A 19,526-nucleotide genomic window follows, 5' to 3' on the forward strand; every position below is an offset into this window, starting at 1 on the left:
GCACTCGACAAATCTATCGTCAGTTGCTATTGTCTGTAAGTGATTTCTTTCTGTAATTTAAGTCTCAAGCTAGCTGTAGTGATCATTTTGATCAATCATTACCTGTAATTATCCTCACTATATTATTTTCTGTGGTATTTTGCAGGCTGAAGATTTATGAAATGAAAAAAGGTGGACGCTATGTTATTTGGTTTGTTGACCCAAATACCATTAATGAATACACATGGAAAATAGATCCATATCACGAAAAAAGTGTAGATGAAAGCATGCTACAGTTCTTCAAGGAACTCAAATAGAATGAAGATATACTACTTCCTTACAACTTCCAGTGAGTCACACTGTCTTGTACTACAAATTCTGTTTTCCCTACTAGCTATAGCTACATGTTTTTGCTTACATATGCCCGCTTAATTAAGACATGCAAACGTGTGTGAATGCAGATTTCACTGGATCTTGTTAATCATTAAAGTTGATGAAGGAACAGTTGAAGTACACCATCGTGAAGGGGATAGTCAATAGGTAATTTCAATCATTATTACCTATATATCTGCCTATTTAATTAGTTCGTCATTTCCTGATAACAACTATTTAATAACCCATTTATTCATTTTCTTTGTCGGCGGGTAGGGCTTGGGCAAAGTTCATCAGGGCCACTCCAGGCCCATGGAAACAAAATCTGAAATGGTATGGACCCAAGGTAAGTAATTAAGTAGTACTAGCTAGCTGCCATCTCTTTAATTATCATGCTTGATTAATTATTATCTGATCAAATTCCATTCTCGTAAAGGCCCTGAAGCAGGAGCCAGGGAATAATCTGTGTGCATACTACGTTTGCGAGAACATTCGCATGATGGCGTCCGAAAGGAGCAAATCTCAAAGATAGGAGTGGGTACGATATCGATTGTCAGAACACTATTCACAATTTTTACACCATTATCGATATCTAGTCACACAACTAATACACATGCATATTGATCTCCTTCTTAACAGTTCAAAAAGGTGCGGGACAAGCTCCTAGCATAGGACCGCATAGAAGCAATTCAAGAGGAAATAGCGAGATTTTTTCTGGACCGGGTCATAGATCCCAAAGGAGAATACTATTACCCGCTACCGCCCCCATGAACCACTTCCAATTATGATCGTGCTCCGAAGGCACCAATTAGTTAGGCTAATGCCACTGGCTCCGAAGGCACCAATTAGGAGAAATTGTATATATATATATACATGTGTGTATATATGTGTGAATTAATTAATGGTGGTTGTGAGACATTCGATGATATATATATATATATTATGATCGGTTCTACTAGAAATTCTATTTATATATATGCATAACGTGTACAATATGTAGTATCGTAAAATACCAGCAAAAGAAAAATAATTAAATGGAAAACACAAAATTAAATGAAAAAGAAATCATAAACCCAACCCCCTCCCCCCAACATTTTAATACCGGTTGGTGACACCAAGCGGTACTAAAGGTCTCCCTGCCCCCGAAGCTGGCTCGTGCCACGTGGTTGCCCTTTAGCACCGGTTCGTGCTAAACCGGTACTAAAGGGGGGGGGGCCTTTAGTGCCCACACTTTAGTGCCGGTTACCAAACCGGCACTAAAGGGCCTTACGAACCGGTGCTATTACCCGGTTCTGCACTAGTGCTCTACTGCCGAACAGTGCCCTGGAGGCCGCACCCGCATCAGCTCCGACCCTTAATTCAGAGCCAACTGCACCAATCGAGGATGGGTGGTTGGACACCGCCTCGGGGGCTGCAATCTCTACGGTGATCGAGCCGAACACCAGCCCTATTCTCTGCGAAGCCCGTGACTCCAAGGAGCCAGACCCCTCTCCAGACTCCGAGCCCTCCGCGCCCCTACCGATCGAACCCGATTGGGCGCCGATCATGGAGTTCACCGCCGCGGACATCTTTCAACACTCGCCCTTCGGCGATATCCTGAATTCACTAAAGTCTCTCTCTTTATCAGGAGAGCCCTGGCCGTACTATAGTCAGCAAGGTTGGGATGCGGATGATGAAGAAATTCAAAGCCCACCCACCACCCACTTCGTAGCCACTGTCGATGATTTAACCGACATGCTCGACTTCGACTCTGAAGACATCGACGGTATGGACGCCGATGCAGGAGACAATCAAGAACCAGCACCTATAGGGCACTGGAAAGCCACCTCGTCGTATGATATATACATGGTGGACACCCCAAAAGAAGGCAATGGCGATCGAACAGCGGAGGATGACTCCTCCAAAACAGCCTAAGCATCGGAGGACGGAGAAGCCAGCCCTCATGAATCCCGCCAAAGTAAAAACAGTGATTCCGGCACGGGAGATTATAACACCCTGGACAGTGCCGAAGACAACCACCTCCAGCAAGATTCAGCACAGGAGGATGGAGAAGCCAACCCTCATGAGAGAGCGGCAGACAGAGAGGTCGAGGACGATAATTATATGCCTCACTCTAAAGACGAGGCAAGCCTCGATGACGACGAATTTGTCGTGCCGGAGGATCCCGTCGAACAAGAGCGTTTCGAATGCAGGCTTATGGCCATGGCGAGCAGCCTCAAGAAAAAACAGCAACAGCTTAGAGCTGATCAAGATTTGCTAGCCGATAGATGGACTGAAGTCCTTTCAACCGAAGATTATGAAATCGAACGCCCTCCAAGAGCTACCCAAAGCGCAGGTTGCTACCCCGATTAGAGGAGGAAGCACCTAAACCTACATCACCAGCGCATGATGCAGCCGACCGGCCATCCCGTGGCTGCGACAGAGAGGCCTCCTGGCCCTCCACTCAAGCCGCACCCAGGCGCCGTTCAAAAAATACCAAGGCATGGGAAAATGCGCCAGACCTGCGAGATATATTGGAGGACAAGGCAAGGCAAACAAGATCGATCTACGGATCGCGTGGGCACCCCACGGCACGAGACGGTAATCATCACTCCAGATACAGTAAATCCGGCCGGGCCGAACACAGTAGACAAAGCTCGTTTGAGCTGCATCGTGATATAGCCCAATACAGAGGCGCCGCACACCCACTATGCTTCACAGATGAAGTAATGGATCATCAAATCCCCTAGGGTTTCAAACCCGTAAACATCGAATCATACGATGGCACAACAGATCCTGCGGTATGGATCGAGGACTATCTCCTTCATATCCACATGGCCCGCGGTGATGACCTACACGCCATCAAATACCTCCCACTCAAGCTTAAAGGACCAGCTCGGCATTTGCTTAACAGCTTGCCAGCAGAATCAATTGGTTGTTGGGAGGACCTGGAAGCCGTATTCCTCGACAATTTCTAGGGCACTTATGTGCGACCACCAGACGCCGATGACCTAAGCCACATAATTCAGCAGCCAGAGGAATCGGCCAGACAATTCTGGACACGGTTCCTAACCAAGAAAAATCAAATCGTCGACTGTCCGGACACAGAGGACCTAGCAACCTTCAAGCATAACATCCGCGACGAGTGGCTTGCACGGCACCTAGGACAGGAAAAGCCGAAATCTATGGCAGCCCTCACGACACTTATGACCCGCTTTTGCGCAGGAGAAGACAGCTAGCTAGTTCGCAGCAATAACATGACCAAGAGCCCTGGTAATTCGGATACCAAGGACAGCAGGGGCAGGTCGCCTCGCAACAAGAAAAAGCGCCGCATTAACGGCGACAATGCTGAGGATACGACAGTTAATGCCGGATTCGGACGCTCTAAACCTGGTTAGCAGAAAAATCCATTCAAAAGAAATACTCCGGGCCCGTCCAGTTTGGACCGAATACTCGACCGCTCATGCCAGATGCATGGCACCCCCGAAAAACCAGCCAATCACACCAACAGGGATTGTTGGGTGTTCAAGAAGGCAGGCAAGTTAAATGTCGAAAGCAGAGACAAGGGGCTGCATAGAGATGATGAGGAGGAGCCCCGGCCGCCAACAACAGTGGACAGAAAGGTTTTCCCCCACAAGTGCGGATGGTGAACATGGTATACGCTATCCACGTCCCCAAGAGGGAGCGGAAGCGTGCGCTAAGGGACGTATACGCGATGGAGCCAGTCGCGCCAACCCATGGTCTTCCTGCCCGATCACTTTTGATCGAAGGGACCACCCCACTAGCATCCGTCATGGTGGATTCGCCGCATTGGTTCTAGACCCAATTATTGACGGATTTCACCTCACTAGAGTTCTTATGGACGGCGGCAGCAGCCTGAACCTGCTTTACCAGGATACAGTGCGGAAAATGGGCATCGATCCCTCGAGGATTAAACCCACTAAAACGACCTATAAAGGTGTCATACCAGGTGTAGAGGCCAAATGTACAGGCTCAGTTACACTTGAAGTGGTCTTCGGATCTCCGGATAATTTTCAAAGCGAGGAGCTAATCTTCGACATAGTCCCGTTCCGTAGTGGCTATCACGCACTGCTCGGGCGAACCGCATTTGCCCAGTTCAATGCGGTGCCGCACTACGCATACCTCAAGATCAAGATGCCAGGCCCTCGAGGAGTCATCACGGTCAATGGAAACACCGAACGCTCTCTCCGAATGGAGGAGCATACGGCGGCTATCGTAGTGGAAGTACAAAGTAGCCTCTCAAGGCAATTCTCCAGTCCGGCCATTAAACGTCTGGACACCGTCAAGCGCGCCCGGAGTAACCTACAACAAGACCGCCTGGCACGTTCCGAGCAAGCGTAGCAATGCGGCCCCAACCCCAGCCCTCGCGAACTTGCGAAACCAGTGTTGCGCATACATAACTACGCTCTGGAAATACCAGGGGCACAGGGGGAGGGGCACCATCACGGCACGCCCGAAACGCGGCTTAAAATGCATTAGGGGCTGCCGATTTCTTAATTTCCTCTTATTTTCAGGACTCCATTCTTCGGAAGGCTTGTCCGGCAGTACAATTGCCGCACAAACGATACAACCAGGGAAGTAGAAAGCTACGCCGCACTATGGAACTCTAAGGTGGTCTCTATAACAAGCAGTATACCTATTTCACATAACATTCCGCAGCTCGCCCCTGGAAAGGACATGTTAAATAGTCCCATCTTTTGCTTATTGCACTATTCGTATCGTTCTGCTTTGATTGCAGCTTTTTTAAATAAACAATGCATAGCTTCCGTCTATTATTGCATTACTCTTTTTTTACGAATATATGTTCATTAATGACATGTTGCACCCGTACACTTTGGTACGGCCAATACGCCAGGGACTTAAGTACCCCACAATACGGTGCGAGAAGTCCGAACACTTTCACAAGTGCGGCACCCCGAACTTATAGCATTATATGCATCGGCTCCGAATCATGTCTTGGGTCAATAGTTGGGTTTGCCCGGCTCCTATGTTTTGGTACCTTACGTTCCGTTATATCGGCTAAGGTAGCACTAGGAGAACTACTGCGATTGTGCCCCAGTTGAGCTGGGCTAAGCACCTCAGTAGAGAAAGCTAAAACTGACCATCATGATGAGGCGAGAGCTGGTCGCTGTTCGAGAGGTTTTCGAGTCCCTAAAGACTTATGTCGCTTAGAGCGAGGAGTCGGCTTTGTCCGGCCTAGGCGTGGATAGCGCCCCGAACTCGGTCTTCCGAACACTAGGGGCTTCGCCGAAATTTAAAATTATAGAATTCTATGGCCAAGTGAGAGTGTTCAAGCATTATAGTCCGATTGCCTTGTTCGTTGTGTTGAGCGTCTCCCTCGAAGGACCCAAGAATGGGAAAAAGAGCGCTCATGTTTATCCTGATTACCCCAGCACTCGTGGCATGGGGGCAGAAGCCAACGACTCGCCATCTCTCAAATTTGATAAACGGCCGCACAGAAGGTAATATTTTAAATTCAAAAGCGTTGCTTAGCGCATATGAACATGTTTTCAGCGTACAGGATCACAAATGCGAGTTTACTCAAAAATTACATCTTTGGAGCATTCATCCGCTATAAGGCGGGCACCCTTCAGGACGCCCTCATAATACGCTTCCGGGACGCGATGCTCCTTGCCCGGCGGCGTCCCGTCCTTCACCAGCTTCTCCGCATCCATCTTGCCCCAGTGCACTTTAGCACGGGCAAGCGCCCTACGGGCACCTTCGATGCAGACGGAGCGCTTGATTACTTCAAGCCGTGGACAGGCATCCACCAGCCGCCTCACCAGCCCGAAGTAGCTCCTAGGCAGAGCCTCTCCAGGCCAAAGCTGAACAATGAGGCCCTTTATGGCATGTTCGGCCACCTTGTGGAGCTCGACCATTTGCTTCAGCTGGTCGCTCAAAGGCACCAGGTGTCCAGCCTCAGCATACTGAGACCAGAACACCTTCTCCGTAGAGCTCCCCTCCTCGGATCGGTAGTAGGCGGCGACATCAGACGCACTACGGGGCAAATATGCGAATGCTCCTGGAGAGCTCCGGACTCGAGTAAGTAACAAGTAATTCACTTTCATGTGCTTGCTTTGCATAATGAATGCCTTACCTGCCGCTATCTTCTTCATCGCTTCAATTTCTTGGAGGGCTTTCTGGGCTTCGGCCTTGGCAAACTTCGCGCTTTTGAGGGCTGCCACAAGCTCGGACGCTTGCGTCTTTGAGTCAAGCTCCAAACTCTCGTGTTTTTTCACGAGAGCCTAGAGCTCCTTTTGCAACTCCTCCACCCGCGCCTCTTGCTTCCCTCTCTCTATGCGCTCCGCTGCCGCTCTGTTTTCGGCCTCGGACAACGCTTTCTTAAGGGTTGCCATCACGGTCGTGGCCATTATAATAGCACGTTGATCCTATCATTTTTTGCAACCACATCTTCTCTATATACTTGCGCAAGGTATTACTTACCTTCCTTCTCCTCGAGTTGCCTCTTGGCATGGCCGAGCTCGTTCTCGGACCGCGCGAGGTTTTGCTTCAGCGTATCCACCTCCGCAGTCAGTGCGACGGAGGCCAGCAGCAAAGCCTGCATACGCATATTGACTTGATTATGTTAGATTCCTGCGAATGTTATTAGATCCTCTATTCGGCTTTTCTTTCCGAACGACGAACAAAGCATCAGGGGCTACTGTCTATGCGGTAATATTTTTACATATTCTTTACTTACATGAAAGCCTGTTAGAAGGTTGGCACAGGCTTCAGTCAGTCCGCTCTTGGCGGATTGAACCTTCTGGATCACCACACTCATAATAGTGTGGTGCTCCTCGTCGATGGAGGCGCCGTTAAGCACCTCCAGCAAATTGTCCGGTGCCTCCGGTTGGACGGAGGTCACCGGCTCGGTAGGTTTGCTCCTCTTGGAAGGAGGGTACCTACTGGAGTCCGGAACTGTTGAAGGTTCCGGCGCGGTGTCCGGCTCAAGGACGGACTTGGAGCCCTTGGGGGTTCTATCCCCTTTACGCCTGGAGTCCAGGAGGTTGCCTTGCGGCGCCTCCAGGACCACCTCCTACTGGCTTGGAACCTGTTGGGACAGCACCTCGGTGTCGTCCGTAGGGTGGGGGAGGTAGCAGGCGGAAGTGAATTCACATCTGACGAATCCAGGGAGCCGCTCGACGACTCGTCGAGCCCGGCCTTGGGCGGACTGCATAATCATATTCGGCATAAGGAGGAGCTGTGCAAGAAAGGAACACTATGAATTGCTCTGGTGTCTGAATACTTACCATCTCGCCAGGGGCTTGGCCCTGTGCGGCCACTCCTCTTTTCCGTCGTCGGCGTTGGTGGAGTAGTCCGGAGGAAGGGTCTTCCCCTTCTTGGACCCTTTGGTCTCCCCAGTTGGGGCGGCCTTCCTTTTCTTCCCTCCTCCCGCCGGAGGGGGAGAGGTCTCTTCTTCCTCTTCCTCATCTTCATGGGAGGAGTGCATCTTGGAGTCGTCGAATGATGAATCCGACACCTCCTGGCGTCGGGCACTCTTTTGAGTCCCCGTGGCCTTCTTCTTGGCCTTCTTCTCCAGCACCACATAGGGTGCCAAAACCAGCAGCTTCGCTAAACGAGCGTCCGCTGGGCCTTCGGGCAAAGGAGCCGGACAGTTGATCTGTCCGGACGTCTCCTGCCAACCCTGTCAAAGGTAAGGGAGCTTAGATCCCGCATGGAGTCAAAGTATGAAAAACTAATACCCTGTAAAAGGTAAAAACAGCTTACCGCACGAGCGTGACGCTGCGTGTTGAATCCGTGGTCCTGGGTAGCGGATGCGGGGGCCTCGGCGCCCTTGAAAAGCACCTTCCAGGCATCTTCATACGTCGTGTCAAAGAGCCTGCTCAGAGTTCGGTGCCGTGCCGGGTCGAACTCCCATAGGTTGAAAGCCCGTTGTTGACACGGGAGGATCCGGCGGATGAGCATAACCTGGACTACATTGACAAGTTTGAGCTTCTTGTCCACCAGGGTTTGGACGCATGTTTGGATTCCGGTCAGCTCTCCTTTTTTAGCCCACGATAGGCCCGTCTCTTTCCAGGAGGTGAGCCGCATAGGGGGTCTGAATCGGAACTCGGGGGCTGTGACCCATTCAGGGTCGCGCGGCTCGGTGATGTAAAACCACCCTGATTGCCACCCCTTTAGGGACTCCATGAAGGAGCCCTCGAGCCATAGGACGTTGGGCATCTTGCCCACCATGGCGCCTCCGCACTCCGCCTGGGTGTCGCGCACCACCTTTGGCTTGACATTGAAAGTCATGAGCCATAGGATGAAATGGGGGCGGATGCAGAAGAAAGCCTCACACACGACGATAAACGCCGAGATGTTGAGGACAAAGTTCGGGGCCAGATCGTGGAAATCCAGGCCATTGTAGAACATTAGCCCCTGGACAAATGGGTGGAGAGGGAAATCCAGTCCGCGGAGGAAATGGGGGAGGAACACCACCCTCTCATGGGGCCTAGGGGTGGGGATGAGCTGCCCCTCTTCGGGAAGCCGGTGCGCAATGTCGTTAGACAAGTATCCGGCCTTCCTCGGTTTTTTGATGTGTCCCTCTGTAACGGAGGAGACCATCCACTTGCCTCCCGCTCCGGACATGGCTGGAGAAGGTTGAGGTGGGGTGTGCGGACTTGGGCGCTGGAGCTCGAGTGCGCGGAAATGGATAGGCAAAGGAGGAAGAAGGCGTGGATGAAAAGGTGGATCCTTATCCCCTTATATGGGTGGACGCGACTATGCGTCCCCACCAGCCTGGTAAAACTCGCTTATCTCCCAAGCACCGTAATCAATGGCGCGGTTGGGTTACCCATGCCCGTATTGATGAGAATCTCGGAATAAGGGGACACGATCTCTGCTTTTACAAGACGTGCCAAGGAAACCGCCTCGCTAAACATGCTGAGGTGGGACAGTAAAACGATTGGAATAAAGACTTGGCCGTGGTGTGATGTCACGCTACGGAATACGCCAGCAGATTAGATTTGTGTAAATATTATTCTCTCTATGTAAATATGTGGAAACTTTTTTTACCGAGCAGGACACTACCTTTGTGTTCAAAATCTTCTATGAAGTACTTGGAGGAGGAACCCGCCTTGCAATGCCGAAGACAATCTGTGCGCCGGACTCGTCGTCATTGAAGCCTGGTTCAGGGGCTACTGAGGGAGTCCTGGATTAGGGGGTGTCCGGATAGCCGGACTATACCTTCGGCCAGACTCCTAGACTATGAAGATACAAGATTGAAGACTTCGTCCCGTGTCCGAAAGGGACTTTCCTTGGCGTGGAAGGCAAGCTTGGCGATACGGATATGTAGATCTCCTTCCATTGTAACCGACTCTGTGTAATCCTAGCCCTCTCCGGTGTCTATATAAACCGAAGGGTTTTAGTCCGTAGGGACATACAATCATACCATAGGCTAGCTTCTAGGGTTTAGCCTCTCTGATCTCGTGGTAGATCTACTCTTGTACTACCCATATCATCAATATTAATCAAGAAGGACGTAGGGTTTTACCTCCATCAAGAGGGCCCGAACCTGGGTAAAACATTGTGTCCCCTGCCTCCTGTTACCATCCGCCTAGACACACAGTTCGGGACCCCCTACCCGAGATCCGCCGGTTTTGACACCGACAATAGTCTCACATCAACTAGGCGTATCAACGGGCTATGGAGATGCCCATCAATAGATATCAATGTGAGTGAGTAGGGATTGCCATGCAACGGATGCACTAGAGCTATAAGTATATGAAAGCTCAAAAAGAAACTAAGTGGGTGTGCATCCAACTTGCTTGCTCATGAAGACCTAGGGCAATTTGAGGAAGCCCATCATTGGAATATACAAGCCAACTTCTATAATGAAAGATTCCAACTAGTATATGAAAGTGATAGCATGAGAGACTCTCTACTATGAAGATCATGGTGCTACTTTGAAGCACAAGTGTGGTAAAAGGATAGTAACATTGTCCCTTCTCTCTTTTTCTCTCTTTTTTATATGGCCTTTCTCTTTTTTTGGGGTTTCTTTGGCCTCTTTTATATTTTACTTTTATTTTTCGTCCGGAGTCTCATCCCAACTTGTGGGGGAATCATAGTCTCCATCATTCTTTCCTCACTGGGACAATGCTCTAATAATGATGATCATTAGACTTTTATTTCTCTTATAACTCCACAATTACAACTCGATACTTAGTACAAAATATGACTCTATGTGAATGCATTCGGCGGTGTACCGGGATATGCAATATGACAATGATGAATGTGTCATGAACGGAACGGTAGGTATGGTGGCTGTTTTGAGGAAGGTATATGGTAGGTGTATGATACCGGCGAAAGGTGCGCGGTATTAGAGAGGCTGGCAAAGGTGGAAGGGTGAGAGTGTGTATGATCCATGGACTCAACATTAGTCATAAAGAACTCATATACTTATTGCAAAAAATCTAGAAGTTATCAAAGCAAAGTACTACGCACTTGCTCCTAGGGGGATAGATTGGTAGAAAAAGACCATCGCTCGTCCCCGACCGCCACTCATAAGGAAGACAATCAATAAATAAATCATGCTCCGACTTCATCACATAATGGTTCACCATACGTGCATGCTATAGGGATCACAAACTTCAACACAAGTATTCTTTAAATTCACAACTACTCAACTAGCATGACTTTAATATTATCACCTCCATATCTCAAAACAATTATCATGCTTCAATCTTTTCTTAGTATTCAACACACTCAAAAGAAAATTTCACAAATCTTGAATACCAAGCATATTATTATTAGGAAAATTACCATGCTATTAAGAGACTCTCAAATTAATTTAAGTGAAGCATGAGACATCAATAGTTTCTTTAAAACGAATCCACCACCGTGCTCTAAAAGATCTAAGTGAAGCACATAGAGCAAAATTATAACGCTCAAAAGATATAAGAGAAGCACACAGAGCAAAATTATCTAGCTCAAAAGATATAAGTGAATCACATAGAGCAAAATTATCTAGCTCAAAAGATATAAGTGAAGCACATAGAGCAAAAATATCAAGCTCATAGGATATAAGTGAAGCACATAGAGTATTCTGTCAAATTTTAATTCATGTATGGCTCTGTCAAAAGGTGTGTACAGCAAGGATGATTGTGGTATACTAGCAAACAAGGACACAAATAATACAAGACGCTCCAAGCAAAACACATATCATGTTGGTGAATAAAAATATAGCTCCAAGTAAATTACCGATGGAAGTGGATGAAAAGAGGGGATGCCTTCCGGGGCATCCCCAAGGACGAAAAGAGGGGATGTCCTTGGATTATCTTGGGGGTGCCATGGGCATCCCCAAGCTTAGGCTCTTGCCACTCCTTATTCCATGATCCATCAAAAGAAATCACCCAAAACTTGAAAACTTCACAACACAAAACTCAAAATAGAAAACTCATAAGCTCCGTTAGCGAAACAAAACAAAAGACCACTTCAGGGTACTGTAATGAACTCATTCTTTATTTATATTGGTGTTAAACCTACTGTATTCCAACTTCTCTATGGATTATAAATTATTTTACTAGCCATAGATTCATCAAAATAAGCAAACAACACACGAAAAACAGAATCTGTCAAAAACAGAACAGTCTGTAGTAATCTGTAGCTAGCGCAATATCTGGAACCCCAAAAATTCTAAAATAAATTTCTGGACGTGAGGAATTTATATATTAATCATCTGCAAAAAGAATTAACTAAATAGCACTCTTCAAATAAAAATGACAGCAGTTCTCGTGAGAGCTAAAGTTTCTGTTTTTTACAGCAAGTTCAACAAGACTTTCCCCAAGTCTTCCCAATGGTTCTACATGGCACAAACACTAATTAAACACAAAAAACACAACCAAAACAGAGTCTGAATAATTTTTTTTATTAAATAACAGCAAGTAAAAATATTGGGTTGTCTCCCAACAAGCGCTTTTCTTTAAAGCCTTATAGCTAGGCATTGATAATTTTAATGATGCTCACAAGAAAGACAAGAATTGGAGCACAAAAGGAGCATCATAAAGCATGTGACAAACACAGCTAAGTCTAACATACTTCCTATGCATAGGCATCTTATAGGCAAACAAATTATCAAGGCAAGCAAAAACTAGCATATGCAAGGAAGAGGAAAGAAACAATAGCAATCTCAACATAACGAGAGGTAATTTAGTAACATGAAAATTTCTACAACCATATTTTCCTCTCTCTCGTAGTAATTACATGTAGGATCATAAGAAAATTCAACAAAATAGCTATCACATAAAATATTTTCAACATGATCCACATGCATGCAAAGTTTACACTCTTCCAAAATAGTGGGATTAACATTAACTAAAGTCATGACTTCTTCAAACCCACTTTTATCAAGATTTTCATAAGATTGAACATTCTCCAAAAATGTGGGATCTAAAGTTGACAATCTTCCAAACCCACTTTCAATAATATTGCAAACAATATTATCAATCTCATATTCATCATGGGGCTTAAATAAATTTTCAAGATCATAAGAAGAATCACCCCAATCATGATTATTGCAACAAGTAGTAGGCATAGCAAAACTAGCATCCCCAAGCTTAGGGTTTTGCATCTTATTAGCACAATTGATATCAAAAGAATTTATAATAGAATCATTGCAATCATGCTTTTGATTCAAAGATCTATCATGAGTCACTTTACGGATTTCAGGCAAAACCTTATAAAGATAATCTAGTGCATCCAAATCACTAGGAATTGGTTCATCATAATTGGATCTCTTAAAAAGATTGGCAAGTGGATGAGGATCCATAGATATTAGCTTCTCTATTTAGTAATAAATAAATGACTATTCCAACCATACGAGCAAACAAGAGCAAACGGGCAAAAGAGGCAAATAGAGAGGGAGGATGGAGAGAGAGAGGGCGAATAAAACGACAAGGGTGAATTGGGGGAGAGGAAAACGAGAGGCAAATGGCAAATAATGTAATGCGGGAGATAGGGATTGTGATGGGTACTTGGTATGTTGACTTTTTGCGTAGACTCCCTGGCAACGGCGCCAGAAATCCTTCTTGCTACGTCTTGAGCTTGCGTTGGTTTTCCCCGAAGAGGAAGGGATGATGCAGCAGAGTAGCGTAAGTATTTCCCCTCAGTTTTTGAGAACCAAGGTATCAATCTAGTAGGAGGCCACGCTCAAGTCCCTCATACCTGCACAAAACGATAGCTACTCGCAACCAACGCGATTAGGGGTTCTCAAGCCCTTCACGGTCACTTACGAGAGTGAGATCTGATAGATAGAATATTTTTGGTATTTTTGGTATAAAGATGCAAAGTAAAAAGTAAAGGCAAAGTTAAAAGCAAAACAGAATAAAACTGATGGAGATTGATATGATGAGAATAGACCCGGGGGCCATAGGTTTCACTAGTGGCTTCTCTCAAGAGCATAAGTATTCTACGATGGATGAACAAATTACTGTTGAGCAATTGATAGAATTGAGCATAATTATGAGAATATCTAGGCATGATCATGTATATAGGCATCACGTCCGTGACAAGTAGACCGAAACGATTCTGCATCTACTACTATTACTCCACTCATCGACCGCTATCCAGCATGCATCTAGAGTATTAAGTTAAAAACAGAGTAACGCCTTAACCAAGATGACATGATGTAGAGAGATAAATTCATGCAATATGAAATAAACCCCATCTTGTTATCCTCGATGGCAACGATACAATATGTGCCTTGCTGCCCCTTCTATCACTAGGTAAGGACACCGCAAGATCGAACCCAAAGCTAAGCACTTCTCCCATGGCAAGAACTACCAATCTAGTTGGCCAAACCAAACGGATAATTCGAAGAGACTTGCAAAGATAACCAATCATACATAAAAGAATTCAGAGAAGATTCAAATATTATTCATAGATAGACTTGATTATAAACCCACAATTCATCGGTCTCAACAAACACACTGCAAAAATAAGATTACATCGAATAGATCTCCACAAGAGAGGGGGAGAACTTTGTATTGAGATTCAAAGAGAGAGAAGAAGCCATCTAGCTACTAACTATGGACCCGAAGGTCTGAGGTAAACTACTCACACTTCATCGGAGGGGCTATGATGATGTAGAAGCCCTCCATGATGACGGCCCTCTTCCTGCGGAGCTCCGGAACAGGCCCCAAGATGGGATCTCGTGGATACAGAAAGTTGTGGCGGTGGAATTAGGTTTTTGGCTCCTGTTCTGATCGTTTGGGGTACGTGTGTATATATAGGGGGAAGAAGTACGCCGGAGGAGCAACGAGGGGCCCACGAGGCAGGGGGCGCGCCCGGGGGGGGCACCCCACCATCGTGACCGCCTCTTTTGTTCCTTGGAGCAGGGTCCAAGTGTCCTGGATCACGTTCGGTGAGAAAATCACGTTCCCGAAGATTTTATTTCATTTGGACTCCATTTGATATTATGTTTCTTCGAAACACTGAAATAGGCAAAAAAACAGCAATTCTGGGCTGGGCCTCCGGTTAATAAGTTAGTCCCAAAAATAATATAAAAGTGGAAAATAAAGCCCAATATAGTCCAAAACAGTAGAAATTATAGCATGGAGCAATCAAAAATTATAGATACATTGGAGACGTATCAGGTACCAGCGGGCGCTGCGCCGGTACCACTGCCGCAGCATCCGCTCCAGGACGCTCGAGGCAGGCGACCTCGTCCTAAGGCGGGTCCTCTCCCGAGAAGGGTTGCACATGGTCTCACCCATGTGGGAGGGCCCGTTCAGCGTCATCCATATCTCCAGGCCTGGCGCCGCCCGCCTGGAGACGCATGACAGGGTGCCCATCCAGAACGCCTAGAACATCGAGCACCTCTGGAAGTTCTACCCATGAAGCAAGGCCCAGTGCCTGTGAAGCAAGGCCCAGTGCCTGTGAAGCAAGGCCCCGTGCCTATGAAGAAAGGCCAAGTGCCTGTGAAGAAGGCCCGGTGCCTGTGAAGAATCACCGCCCATCACACTTTCACGTAATAATGAGTGGGCCTGTACACACCCCGGAGTCTCAGGAGTGCCGCCCTCGGGCCTCGGGGGCTCCCTCCCACACCTAGTGGAAGCACTTAGCTCCGCGCTGGTGAGAGGACTTGAAGACTAGACTAGGTGCCGGCCGCGGCTTTTCATTTTCTTTCTATAGTTGGCTTGCCTTCTCTTAATCGAAGTTTGCTTCTGGTGTTCCTTGTTGATTTGGTTTCGTCGCCTTTTACCGCCTTTTCCAAATCCAGTTTGCTTGTGTTCTCTCTCTCGCATAACTCGCGAGGTGGCTAGGCCGGCGCCTTCGCGAGGGTTTCTTCCTCCTGTGTTGGTCCTTCTCTCTGCCTTCGGTCTGCTTTCTCGTGAGGCACCCTCGTTGGAGCCCACAAACCGGCACATCTGTCCTAATCTGTGCCCCTCGGGTACCTCGATATGAAGCGCTGGGTCAAGGCTCGGGTGAACGATAAGTCTCCTACCGAGTTCCCTAACAAATTTTTTGCAGTTCCTGAGCAACCACTAAGCCAAGACGGGCACGAGGAAACAAGTGCCTCGTGAAGAAGAGGCTGCCCCGAACGTGCCAGGATAAGTTATCTCCGCACAAAATAACTACACAATAGAGAAATAACAAGCACAGCGTAATGATTGAGGGATCACAATTCGATACATGCCCCTCCGGGCCCATACTGGTTTCGTTTTGATGCAGGAAAGAAAAGAGGAACAAAACAAAAGCAGTGTTGCAGCGAACCACGGGGGCAGGCCTCCAGCGACGTCCCGAGCTTAGCCGGATCCCTCCTCGCGCTTCACGGAGCCACGACGACAAGACGACCCACTACCACCTTCGAAGTGAGCGCGGCGGCTGGTCGTAGCCGCCGCTACTAGAGCTTTCGCCAAGAGAAGAGCCGCCGTAGCTGGACGAGGCGCAGCCGGCGGGCTCGCCCTCGTCGCGGCCATCACCGAGACCAGGCACCCCCTCACCGTCGTTCGTCTCGGGGCAGCACCCAGCGCGGCGACCATCTTCCCCAAACACCCTCACGTAGAGGGTCGCATCACCGTCATACTTGAAATGGAGGGTGCACCGCCTGCCCAGGCCACGCACGCAGACGAACGTCTACCAACAGCAGGCCAGAGCTATGTTGCCCGCGACGGAGACTTCAACCGCGACACAGGAAGCCCTGCTGCAGCAGCCATCTTCCTGCAGCCAGAGCCCGCCTGGACCAGAGGCCAGCAGCTCGTCGACGAAGAAGCGCGGAAGCTAAAGCCAGTTACCGACCGAATCCTCCGACCAGACAACAAACTCCTGCAGCACCTCTGCCGAGTGGAAGCGTGGCAGGGGAGGCAACGCAACCACGGCATGTCTCACCTCATCGATGGGGCTGCTACGACCGGAGCGACCCCCACCACGCGTAGCGGCGCCACCCTGGGAGCGGGGGGCCACGGCAGGAGTCGTGGTGTGCATGCGGGGATGGCCGCGTCCCCGCTTGGGCGCTGGGGAGCAGGGCCCCTTGCAAGGGGCATTTCCTTTCTCCGCGGCGGATAACCTCTTCGACGGCGCCATTGGAGTCGGTGGTGGAGCACAGGAGGAAGAAGCAGGCGGAATGGGAATAAGTGGGGGACGGGGTCTCCGCCCCATCCTTATTTATAGCAGGAGAAGGCCAACCAGCGCCCCCCACGATCACAGGTAATGTTGGTTTTCCTTGCATGTCGCACGGACTTGTCAAGTCGGGCAGTTGCCGAGGCAGCATGGGGAAGTGGAGACGCCCACGTCCAATCAACCGCCACGCGTCCACCGAGGCCGCAAGCTTCTAGGACTCGTGGCGCTCCGCGCTTGACCTTTGGCTTTGCCTCGAAGACAAGCCCGAGCGCGCCTTGGCCCCGGGGGCTACTATCGGCGTCCTGGGGACGGGGGTCCCCAGACTTGCCTGCCTATGGCCCACGGGGTGGCTGAGCTGGCAGGTCTGTACAGCCCATCTTCATCGACAAGGCATTCAAGACCCTCGTGAGGGGCCAAGCCTCGCAAGGCGGACGACGCAAGAACTCCTCAGGAGCGGCCTCGCCAGGCAGGCTCGTGAGGGGCGGAGAGATCAAGGCAAGGCAAACCTTGCGAGATCCTCGTGACGTGAGCCACGACGATTGAGACCAGGCGGGCGCTAGCACGCATAGTGTCCTTGCTTCCTCTTGGTGCCAAGGGGGCAAGCGCAGGCGCGGAGTACCGAGGCATCAAGCAAAGGTTTCCATATTGGTGCAACGAGACCAAGACCAAAAGGACGGCAAGATGGAGGTCACCATGGAGCCTAGGACGGTGTCACCAACAGAGCCTTTGGCAGGCGAACACCACTTTTGTCATGGTAAGCTGTACTAGCTGTCCCCTTTCAAATTGGCCGTTGTTGGCTCCCTTCCTGCTCAATATTTGGGGAGAGCACCAGGGCCTCTATAAGTAAAACTAGCCACCACAGTAGAGGGGATCGACCTCATCACGAATCGTGAACGGATCAAGATCATCCCCAACAACACACCAACCAAGCACAAGAAAACCTCAACCTCAGGAGGCTGTTCTTCCCCTTGTACTGTTCATCATCAGCCCAAGAGGCAATCCACCACCACCACACTGTAGTAGGGTATTACACCACAATGGTGGCCAGAACCAGTATAAATCTTGTGTCTTCCTGTGTTGTGAGTTCGTCGAGTTCGTCCGCGAGATCTTAGAGAGCTAGGGCGTGGATCGATAGGGAGAAAACCTTCACACGCACCCCAGTGTACGAACCTTGAGGGTTATGCCGGAACTCGTGATCCGACAGAGGCTACATGAGGTTGATACGTCCATGAGGCCACCCTTAGTTTTTTATCACCAGCACAGAGCATAGCGCTTCCGTGCTTCCACGTGCATAGCCACTCCTCGGCAGTGTCGACTGCCAGCGCGGAGCATGGTGCTTCCACTGGCACGTGGGAGGGGACTCCCTACTGCGAAGAACCCCCGGGGTGTGTACAACCCTGCCCTGACACGTGGCTTGCACGGCAGGGCTAGACGAGGTGTGTCTGGGCACTCGTGAGCCAGAGCGGGACTCACGAGGCCCTACCTCAAGGCGGGTTGCACCTGGTCTTGGTTCATGATGGCTGTGGCATTCTTGCGAGATTGTTAGACAACCTATGCTGAATGAATTTCCTGAGGCTATCGCACGAGAAGGCCAAGCACAAATGACCCTAGGAGGTGATGTGAACGGGGCCGGCCCACCAGACAGAGCTCAGTCGTTGGATTTATCGACGCTGCAGGGAGGGGCCCGAGCATAGACGCCGTGCCTAGCCTTCTTATGCGAAGGATCCTGAAGAAAGACGATCGACGCGCGGCTCCCATGGTGGGTGACAATCAAGCAAGTGATATCCATAGATAGATTACGCATGAAAAGCAACTAGCTTAGGTAAATGCGAGAACGATACATGCCGCTGGGTCGGACCCGAGCGGCCTGGGGATAATGCAGCCCGAGGGGCGACCCTAGTAGGGTGAACTAAAGATGCAAGCGGATACATGCTGCAGAGACGGACCCACGCGGCCTGGGGATGATGCAGCCTAGGGGGCTCTCCCAGCTGAATGATCTTGGAAAAATGTCACCTGGTTTGGTTGCCGAAGGAGTGTTGTGGCAGCCGAAGACACGCGTTGAAGAAGCCGCTCCTCATGAGCTGTTAAAGCCCTGAGCCTTGGGAGGATCTAGAGGCTCGGGTGGCCTCCTGAGGACCGTCTCCATCTCCGCCAGGACTGGATGATGCCTGGCCTCCTGACCCACCAGGGTGCTCCGCAGGTTGTGCTGGCAAGTGGCTGCTATGCTCGGCAGGCCGAATGGCATGCGAACATAGCTGTGAGGTGGACCCTGACACCGTCCAGCATGCGAAGGCCAGAAGCGCTCTTGAGACGCGGCCCTGTTGAGCCCTGGGATGTCGATGCAGACGTGCAGCTCACCACCCCCGCCTGGGTGGGGAACAACGCCAGGTGGGCGGCGGTCGTCGCTTATTGCTCTTGCTTCCTGAAGCTCCCGAGATGCCTTGGTGATGAACTCCTGAGTGCTGGGCGCTCCTCGCCCGGTGTCCTCCTGAGGGAAATGTGCCGCGAAGCACGCCTCCCTTGTGATGTTGGCCAGGTCCGAGGCCCCCCAGAAGAGAGCCCCCGAGCCCTTCCCGAGAAGGGCGCCGGGCATGCCTCCCTATGCGAGGGAGGGA

Source organism: Triticum urartu, chromosome 6 (assembly GCF_003073215.2).
Source record: "Triticum urartu cultivar G1812 chromosome 6, Tu2.1, whole genome shotgun sequence".
In the NCBI taxonomy this organism is placed as follows: Eukaryota; Viridiplantae; Streptophyta; class Magnoliopsida; order Poales; family Poaceae; genus Triticum; species Triticum urartu.